The 10,538-nt window shown below is 48.4% G+C and overlaps 1 non-coding gene across 1 annotated transcript; it reads left to right on the top strand.

The window, feature by feature from the left end:
• The first annotated feature begins 468 nt into the window (after positions 1 to 468).
• Positions 469 to 587, top strand: LOC112484713. The gene has a single exon (XR_003048129.1). It is a non-coding gene; the product is annotated as a 5S ribosomal RNA (ribosomal RNA).
• The last annotated feature ends 9,951 nt before the right edge of the window (positions 588 to 10,538 follow it).

Below are 10,538 nucleotides of genomic sequence, written 5' to 3'. Positions count from 1 at the left end.
GCATAATCAGAAACCCACGCTTCAGAGGCAGATTTCAGGCGTTTCGAATATTGTTGCTGAAACGGACAGCGGAAGGCATGTTAATTAAAGACCTGAGTGCTGTTCCAAATGCAACGTTTAGGTACGAGGAGGAACAAGGGTGAGCGAGCTGGGCGGGAGGAAAAGCCTTCAGCACAAGGCTCAAGATGCGGAGGTCGTTGGATTCCATACGTGAGCACCGAGGAGAAACGTGGGAGTGTCTGCCCCAGCCAACGAGAGGCCAGCTTCTGCCGTCAGGTCTCATGGCGCAAACACAGGCTGCTATGCTAACGCAGAAGACACAGAAGTGTGGTCGTTTGGGACAGCTTAAGGCGATATTAGAAGAAAATTTGTACTCTTAGATATTCATTCTTAATAAAGAACGAAAACCAATAATTTAAACATCATTTTCTAATACCTAGAGAGAGAATGATAAAAGAAACCTAAAGAGTCTACGGCCACGCCACCCTGAACGTGCCCGATCCCGTCTGATCTCGGAAGCTCAGCAGGGTTGGGCCTGGTTAGTACTTGGATGGGAGACCACCTAGGAAGATCGGGTGCTGTAGGCGTAAAAAAAAAAAAAAAAAACAAGGAAATCAGAATGAATTAACGAAAACAAGTAAATTAGTTGCAAACACAAAACCATACAACCAATCCATACATCTAAAAGTGTTTGTTATTTTAAAAGACCAACTATTCACCTCATTTTAATAGCAGAATATATAAAAGTGAAAAAAGAGATAATAATAAAGACAATCGTAGATTCAGAGGAAATTAAAAGAATCGTAAGAGTATCATATTTCTTAACTCTCTGTAAATGAATTTAAAAGCCTGGATAAAATGAATCATTTTTAGTAATCAAAAACAGACTCACACATACAGAGGACAATTTGGTGACAGCCAGAGGGGAGGGGATTTGGGGGGAACACAGAGGACAATTTGGTGACAGCCAGAGGGGAGGGGTATCGGGGGGACAGGTTAAAGAACTACAAATTAGTAGCTGACAGATGGTCATGGGGATGGGGAGCACGGCAGAGGGAACGCAGTCAGCAGTAACGTGATGGCTGGGTGGAGACCCAGAGGGGATCATTTTATAGACGATAAATGTCTAACCCACATACTGTATACTTTTCGAGATGGTCACGGGGATGGGGAGCACGGCAGAGAGAAGGCAGTCAGCAGTAATGTGATGTCTGGGTGGAGAGCCTGAGGGGATCATTTTATAGACGATAAATGTATACTTTTCACTAATAATAAAATAAAATTTTTAAAAAGGAATAACTTTTAGAAAACACAGAATGTCAAAACTGAGACGAGAAAAGAAAGACAATCAGATCATTTAAATGGAAGTAACGCACGAAATGGTCAAAGGTATTCACTAAAAAAAATAACAGGCAGAGAGTTGCACGAATTCTGCCAAAACTTAAAAAATAAGCTAAGTCCAAACGTATTTGAATTGTTCTTGGACATAGAAAAAGAAAACTGAACTTTGAAAAATTTTTATGAAGTAAATATAATATTGATTCCAAAATCTGAGAAAGACGACAAATCATCTTATTTTAAATATTAATGCAAAAATTTCAACATTAGCTCCAGAATCCGACATCAGGTTAATGAACTAATACAAGATGATCAAGCATGTTTTCTCTCCGAAAGAAAAAGATAATTAAATATGAGTTCAATGGTAGGCCTATATTTTCTCAAATTACGGATCTAAGTGGAAAAATTTAATGATCATCTCTATAGACACTGAAAAGGGCATAATCCAGAATTCAAACATCATTCTTTATCAAAAAAAAAGTCAACAAAATAAAACAGAAGGACATTCCTCTTGATAAAATATAATAAGCTTAGTCTAAATATTATTGGTGACCAAAAAGAAACATCCGCCCCAGCCAGCTCTGCTATGTCACATTTTCCTGGCAGTATTAGCTAATTCAATTATGTAAGAGAAAAGATGCACAAAACGTTGGAAAGTGAAGGTAAAATCATCCTTATAAGATCTACAGCGAAGTGAGAGAGAACTTAGTGCCATAGAAATCGCATCATTAACATTCAGAAACCATAGAGCTTTCTTAGACGTAAAATAGCATCTTAGAAAAAACCCCGGCTGAAACGATCGTACAATGTGACCGAAGAGGTAAAATACCTAGGGACGCCCAGGAGATGCGCACGCCTATTAGAAAGAAACTTTAACACGCCCATGAGGGACATGAAAGTCTTGAGCGAATGGAAACACAGCTTGCGTTCGAGGCCAAGAAGACTCAGGGCTATGCAGATGTCAGTCCACCCTGTGCTGTTTACAAATTTTACGATCCACTAAAAGCGCCAGCTTTGTCAGAGAGAAGGAGTTAGAGTTTGGACGAGCTGATTCGGATGGGAAAAGAAACAGAACAGCCAGGAAAAATTCTGAACCAGAGTAACGGGGGAGTCCAGGCCGTATCGGATATTAATCTATATTACGAAGCTGCAGACATGGGAGCAAAGTTGCACTTGCTCGCGAAGAGATCGATTCATAGAAGTAAACAGAACATTGAGATAGAGACCCAAGATGCAAGGGGATTTAGAACATGATAAAGGTGGTACCAGAAATAATAGCCTGGTAAGTCGCATCATGGGCAAAGGGCGAGTCTGGTACGCACAGAGCTCTCGGGCACCGATGTGGAAAACAAGAAACGCAAAACCCAGTGAATGCCTCGTCAACATTTTTAAGCGGATTTGGCCTCGTGCACGAAAAGAAAATGCAAATTAAAAATTCCTCTCGGGAAACCAGACCTCAGACTCACTCACAAATCTCAGCACCAACGGGCCCTCCACACACTGTCGTGCCACGTGTTCAAAGGCCACTCCCAGCCTCTGAAATCCCCTTTGCTCCCCGCCCTTTCTCTGTGCCCCATTTGCCTGCAAGGCTAAAACCCAAAGACAGGAGCCTCTGGCAAGCCCACCTGTCCGAGCATTCTGCGAAGGGACCAGATAATGCATCCACCCTTCCTTGTTACGTGGCATTGTGATGACTTCCATGAGGTTATCTATTGAATCGTGTTTTCAGCCCCCTGCTTTGCCCCGTGGCGGGGGGCTTCATGAAACACCCGAATCGTGTCGTTCTGTGGATCCCTACCTCCCAGAGTCTCCGTCCCTAAATAGCTTTGTCTTTCGTTCTCACCTCTGCTGTCAACCCTTCAAAACGAGGAACTGACGGGCACTATAATTTCGTCTGCCGTCAGCACCTTTCATGTCAAGGCGTGATCTCGTCATCAGACGGGTAGCTGTCTCTCCCATTACAGCCCGTTCTTGGCTCTGAAGGCACTGCGCTGGCTTTTCCTGGCCCCCCTGAAATCTTTCCAGACTTGTCCCCAAGGCAGATATCGCTTCCCTATTGGGAACGTGGACTCTGCTTGGAGGCATGCTCGCCCCCTCAAAAAGCGTGGGGACACCTCCAGGGCCTCAGTCAGCTCTCTCTTGAATGCCTCGTTGGCGTTCGAGCTGGGCAAAAGGTGACCCGTCCCTTCACACTGCCGTCAATTAATCGGACCCCAGCATAAGTCATTGTTCCATTTGTATAGCTTGGTTTCCCATGGGGCCTTGGTTTGAGACGGTCCTTGTTTTTTTTTCCTAAGGTTGTAGAGTTTTGCCTAGAGCCCCGGGAATCTGAGCTGCAACCCCGTAAGCTGCAACGAATCCTTTCCCACCTAGAAGATGCCACCCGCCCATTTCGACACGCAAAGACCTTGCTGAGCGACCCTTGAGAAGAGGGTTCGGGTAAGACCAGCGCCGAAGGCACCCAGACCTCAGAACTCCTGCGTCCTCAAGTCATTTTTTAAATGGCGCGAGTCGCACCCCCCATATTAAGAACTGACATCCACCGGTCGAATAATCCTACCAAGAGCGGCCCCTTTGTGAGAGAAGGGAGGTTTTTAACTTAACCATTTTCCCCCTTAATTCCTTTTACAGTTTGCATCACCTCTGAGCTCCAAATTAGACCTCGTACATCGTCATCCGTTACGAGCGCCTTCAGCTTCCTCTCAGTCAGAGTCCGTCCTCTGCTGATTTTTAGTCACTGGATGATAAGAGGCAGCGTTATTTTACCGTCCTGAAAATTTTCTTTTGATGACGGTGTCATCAATACAATGGATGACAAAATGGCCTAAGGGGACCTTCGTAGGTCTTACGTCTTGTCCATCTGAGTTACGTGTAATTATCCTCTCTGGGTGTAACGCTGACCCAGGTGGACAAAGGTACAAATGGAGGCCATCTGACTCTGAGATGCCTTTTTGCTCGGACCGTGTTGGGGCCATGCATGTGTTAGTGAAATCAGTCATTTATTTCGTGCTGTGGACAACGTCAGTTTTCCCTTCCGATCGCTTTATGTAATAACAGATCATCTATTATAAGCCTCTGTCACCCTCACGCTTTTGTACTTGCAAATTGCACGATCGTAGGGTCCTATAAATGACTCTTGTCTCTTCCAAACCATTGGCGATTTTCGGATTTGCAAATCTCTGTGGCTAGCGCTAGCAATTAACTATCTACTTAGCGCCGGGTAGTTTGACAGATTGTCTTTTATCTTTGTTTATAGTCATAAGGGTATTGAATTTGTTTTCACCCAATTCCAATGGGTTTCCTCCAGAAAAAAAAAAATATATATATATATCTCTACTTGGAGTTTGTATTTAAGTATCGTAGGTCGGAGTGTTGTAAAGAGATGTATATTATCAATGGCTTAAATGACATAAAAGTTGACGTCTGTGCTGCAGAGGATATAGACACTCTGATTGTCCCAACTCAGAGAGAAAATGCAGGGCAAAGGACGAGAATGAAAAATAAAACCTTTGTAATGACCAGAGCTGCCGAACGGAGCACGGAGCCGTGAAAGCACAGAGCTCGGGAACACGCAGACATCAGGACACTGAGCCGAGGCCGGACGCCACCGGCGAGTGTGCAAGAGACTTTTTCCATCGGGCGGGAGACCAGGCGAGACCTGCGAAGTCCTTTCCAACTGAAAGTCTATGAAGGCCTCGTTCCCCTTGTCCAAACAAAATACCTCACGGGGTTTTCCTTGTTCTCGGTTCATCTTGCCAACCAAAGCAAAGGGCGATGGGCGTGATCCCAAAATTCTCGCAACTGACTTCGAATGTCACATCACTTACTTGCTGCAAAACCTGAGCGTTCACGTTGTTCACAAAACCTGAGCGTTCACAAAACCTGAGCATGCGAGCTTCCAAGCACAGTCCGCACTCAGTGTCGGTTACAACGGCCGAGGAGGGAGGGGTGAGCTTCTTCACGGGGAGCCCTCTGGGGACCGAAATGACCTAGAGAAGCGAAGCCCCAAATTGTGACTTTCGTCAGGAGCGTCGGGAACTAAGCAACAATTTGGGCCAGTGGGAAGAAAGAGCATCATGTTTTTGCTTTCTGTCCGTCAGCCTGTGAGCTTCCGTTCAGACCGCGTGGCTGACCACCGCACAGGCTCGCTCTTCCCCCTTATCCTATACCTTAATGTGGCACAAGTAACAAATGGCTTTTCTACAGTTAATCGAGAGTCGCACACGAGCCGGCTCCTGCCCCCCAGCAGTGTCAGCCACGCAGACGACACCCGGGTAAGTGTTTCTGCAGAGGAACAGCGTTCCCCTGAATCCCAGGCTCTCACGACACCGTCGTGTGGGTGTCGCTTTTCCTGAGGGAGACCGCTTCCCTGCAAAAAATGTCCCATCTACGGCTTTCGTTTGCTCAAAGACCTACGAGCATCATCCTGAGTTTTCTAGAACTTAATGCTACTCGCGTAACTTTTCACTGGATACGTATAACCTTGTCCACGTTTGCCCAGCTGGGCTCGTCCTCAGGGCGTATATGAAAACACCTGTCACCCGCCATGCAGTCCTTGTCCCTTGACACGATGACTCACCTTTCTTCCACTCGCTATACACTTCCTGTCACCTTCATCCTCAGCAGAACCTTGTATCCCAAACTGTGTTTACATCGGCGACCCTCAAACTTGTCACCACTGACACGTGCAGCCAGATAACCCTTTGTCATCGGGGGACTGTGCTATGCATTGCAGGGAGGTTGCCAGCATTTCTGGCTTCCTGCTACTAGATGTCCCCCTGCCACATTGTGTCTCCTAATATTGTCAAGCATCCCTCGCGGAGAGGAACAAAATCACTCACACACATGCACACACACACACACGCACACACCACCGACACCCATCAACAATGACAAAAGGGCTCCTCAGGTCCTTTCTCCAGTGTCATTTTGGGACAAAGTGTCATCCAGGCCCATGAGCAGCTCAGGCACCAGCGTGGAGCTGCCGGCAGGATGCGGTGCAGAGGATCGGCAATGCTCGGGGAATGCTGACCCGCTTCCCGAAGAGTCGGGGTCCCCCAGGCACGCCCCTGAACAGAAAGGCTTTGGCATTTGGAGGTGCCGATGTGGGAGAGGCAACCGGGGTAGCAAAGAGGAGGTGGGGGTGGCGTTGCAGGCGGGCTGGGGGTGCAGATTCAGGAGCTGCGGGCTAAGGCAGGATAGGCCAGCCAAGGACAGAACAGCCAGAGACATGGCACCCAGGCATGAAACAGAGTCACCTTCGCGGGAGCACGCGCGCTGAGTCACAAACAGGGTTTGAGGTTCCATAGGCCAGAGGGCAGTGAACTGGCACGCAGTATCAAAGGCATGTGACGCTCGGCAGTGGACGGTGACGGACATCTGGCGGTGTTCACCGATTCTGGAGACACAGAGCTCGGGCCGCAGCAGGAAGGGGCCGGCGGACGTGAGCTGGATCTTGGCCTGGGCGTTGGTTATAGAGGTGCAGACGGACACCTCCTGAGTGGCCTTCCCTGTAAGTTATCACTCAGAGTGAAAAGGTTCAAGATGCTTCCACATAATATAAGATGCTGACAATGACGACGACACAGAAGTCTGCCACTTTTAAGAAATCTCTTCTTTTCTGGCCTGGAAAAGGGCACAGCTGTCCATTTGTTCTGCAGGTGCCAGAGGGCATTACTGGTCGTCTCCGGAGAGCATCCGGGTACGCTTCCCACTCTGCGAGGTGACGTTTCGTGAGGTGGGGCGATTCTTGCAGCCTTGTCTGCAGATGAGACATTCGTAAAGGTGAGACAGGAACCCAGCAAGTCACCACCAGCAGCTTGAGCACAAAGCCTCTGTGGACGGCCGCAGCTGGAGGTTCTGTCCTATACAGAACACATCCTTAGGGGATCAGCGATCCTTGGCCCTTAGGACCAAAGAATGATGGCCTCGAAAGGTCGCCCATGAGTCGCCCAGCTTTGGCGCCTTGCTGGGACTGGCGAAGTAGCCTGCATTTTCTCTCCGTGTCAGACAGAGCCAAGGGGACTAATCAGTGCATCTGGGGCTGGCTACTCAAAATCTCTCGGCTGGGACAGGACAGAGGTGCCTGGTCATCGGTCCTGCGGTTTACTCTTCTAAGTGGACACAGAGTCAAGAAAATGGAGGGCAATCTGCGTTCCTGCCTCGGGTTGATTTCAAGTCTGAAATGAGGTGCAGAAGAGACAGAGGGGCCGGCTGTGGGTGCCAGCGTTTCCTGGGTGGGGATCTAGGTGCCCCCGAATGTCCTCGGGAAAAAAGTTTAACCTACTTACCACGGCATAACTGGATGGAGCGTTGAGCAAAGCACGGAGCCTTGGGTCCTTCGCACATGCTCTGTCGACAGGAAGCTGCTTGCCATAACGCAAAGCATTGTGGGGTCTGTCGAGGACGAGGCCGGCCGACTTCGGCGGGTATCAGGGTCATTTAGTGAGTGTGCTCCGGCCAAGGTCCCCAGGCTCTGTCCCCACAGCTTCTGATTCAGTAGCTCTGCGGCAAGACTCACGCCCTTGCATCCGGCAAACTCCCAGGGGACACAGAATGTCCCTCTGGGGGTTAGAGCAGGTAGGACACCTGCCACCTGTATTCAGAGGACCTGCACCTGGATAGAGGTGACGGTCACCCCCACCAAGTGGGCTGATTTGCGGTGTTTTGTGGTGTCTGCATAGCTTGTAGCATTTGCCACAGAAAGAAGTGACTATTGCATCTGGGTCATCAGATTGGAAAACAATCCTAACGTCTGAAGCCTGTCTAAGTGACACGTGGGCCGGATGAGTCCATTCCTCGTTACGTCTATCCCTTTTACGATCTTTTATTATTAGTATTACCAGTATTATTAATTATTATCATTATCATTATTATTGTTGTTCTTGTGATTGTTATTGCTAATTTTTTGTTCTTAGTTTAAGGTCTTGATATACGAATACCAGCATCTTCATCACGTGGTTCCGGGCCTTTTCAGGCGTCATAAAGTAAACTTCTTTTCAGCCTCTCAGCGGGAAATGAAATGTGGATTCTGTAGGACACGGGCTTGTCAGAAGTAGCAAACGGTGAAGTCCCGTGAGCCACGCAGTCCCCTCCCTCGGCTGGCTGGCTGGTCAACATACAGATGACCCCGGACGACTATGAAACAGGGACAATTATCATCTCGGGGGTGTCTGCACGACGCCGGCCTGGCACGACGCCCTAAAGGCAGCCAGTGCTGACAGGGGAAAATTCCAAATGCCAAGCAAATTCGCAAGAAGACAAGAAAATGCCTTGCCACAAAGTCTCGCCTCATCTATGTGAAAAGCATGGGGGCGAAAGTACCTTTATTTTTATTTTTTATTTATTTATTTATTTGAGGCAAGGCCACCCTTGGTTGACCTCACAGATTGCAAGGACCTTGTCAGCTTATAATCCCTTATTATTATTATTTTTTTACACCTACAGCACCTGGTCTTTCTAGGGGGTCTCCCATCCAAGTACTAAGCAGACCCAACCTTGCTGAGCTTCCAAGATCAGACGGGACCGGGCTTGTTCTGGGGGGCAGGGCCGTAGACCCCAATCGTATTTTTACGGTTTTATTTCATCGTAGTGAGAACACTTAACGTGAGACCTGCCCTCCCAACAGAATGTTAAGGGTGTCATACTTAAGTGTTAGGTACAGGTTACAGGCAGATGTCGACGGCTTTTTCATCTTGCCTAAGTGAATCTTTATGCCCATCGATTAGACTCAGCAATCCGGGTTTTTATCCAAATGGATCGAAATCAGACCCCAGAGAGATATTAGCACACGCGTGTGCACGGCAGCCCTCGTCACGACAGGTGTGACGTGGTAACCAAGTCAGTGCCATCGACACACGAATGGATAAACATACAACGAGATATTAGCCAGCCTTTTAAAAGGAGATTCTGCCACATGTGATAACGCAGCTGAATCTTGAGGACGCCGTGCGACGTGAAGGAAGCCAATCACAGAAGGACAGATAGTGCACGATTCCAACATATCGATGAACCCCCTTTCGGCCTCTGCAAACTCTCACTGCTCAAATAGGCTGCCTAGGGTGACGTCACTTGCAAAGGACAGAATGATGCAGATGTGTCTCTCTATAAAGATCATTCCTTCGGCAAGCCTGCTGCATGGCGTTTATTTTTAACTGTTCCTGAGTGCGAATTTTCTTTGCTTTTCTCCTAATTCCCGTTTCTTCCGCTTCCTCTTTGCCTCAAAAATGCCAGGCACGCACTCGCATTCGTCTCACTGATCCTGGCTCCTCCGTTGCGACGCCAGCGACTCGTGACACAATCTACAAGCCCCTCGGTGCCAGCAGGAACATTAGCCACCGCTTTCGCCTTCCCGACCCCGGCGGCTGTGAGCAGCGCCGGCTCCGCGGTCACTCACAGAGCCCAGCGAGAACATCCCTAGCATGACCGCAGCCGTCAGAAAGGGTGTCTGCGCTCGTGCGTGTTCGAGCGCATCGCGTTTGATAAATGACGGAGGCGACAGTCACGATTTGCACGCGCTAAGGACACTGTCCCCAGCCACGCACAGTGCGCACCCGGAGCGGAGGCATCCTCCGTGGGTACTTGGTAAGGAAAAGAAGAAAATTCCAGAAGCTCTGCACCCAGCTAAATTCTGTATCACCTTCACCTCCTAACCCAGCCATTAACACCGAGCCCTCCCAACCTGGTACCCGACTTCGAGTTAGTCCGACGAAGAACCTCCTAACCCAGCCATTAACAGCGACCCCTCCCAACCTGGTACCCTACTTCGAGTTAGTCTGATGAACGCTAACTCCAAGCTTTTCCACGTCTGCTGTAGACTTGCAAAACTCCAAACCTACACTCATTCTGGATCAATCCATGCCCAATGAGGACGTGAATCGAGGAAATTCATGCAGCTCTAAGAACAACGGCGCAGTGATTCAAGATAAGAAAAAATGCATCTGCGACGCTGAGAAGAGGTTCTTGATACACGCTAAAGCTTTCGCTTGAATTGACCTAGTCGAAGGGTACATCATGCGGAAGGTCAGAAGAAACACTCTGTGTGCTACCGACGCATGGCTTTGCCTCATTTTCTGACGGGGCGCGCGACCACAGTTTGCAGAGGGCTGTTGTCAATTGCCCAGACCGACTTCTGCCACCAAGTTGGCTACCCCTTGTCCGTGCGACATCCTAAGATTTTAATAAGCTGTTACTGGATGTTA

This window comes from Pteropus alecto, unplaced genomic scaffold (genome assembly GCF_000325575.1).
Source record: "Pteropus alecto unplaced genomic scaffold, ASM32557v1 scaffold18, whole genome shotgun sequence".
In the NCBI taxonomy this organism is placed as follows: Eukaryota; Metazoa; Chordata; class Mammalia; order Chiroptera; family Pteropodidae; genus Pteropus; species Pteropus alecto.
This window is presented reverse-complemented; position numbering and strand designations above follow the sequence as displayed.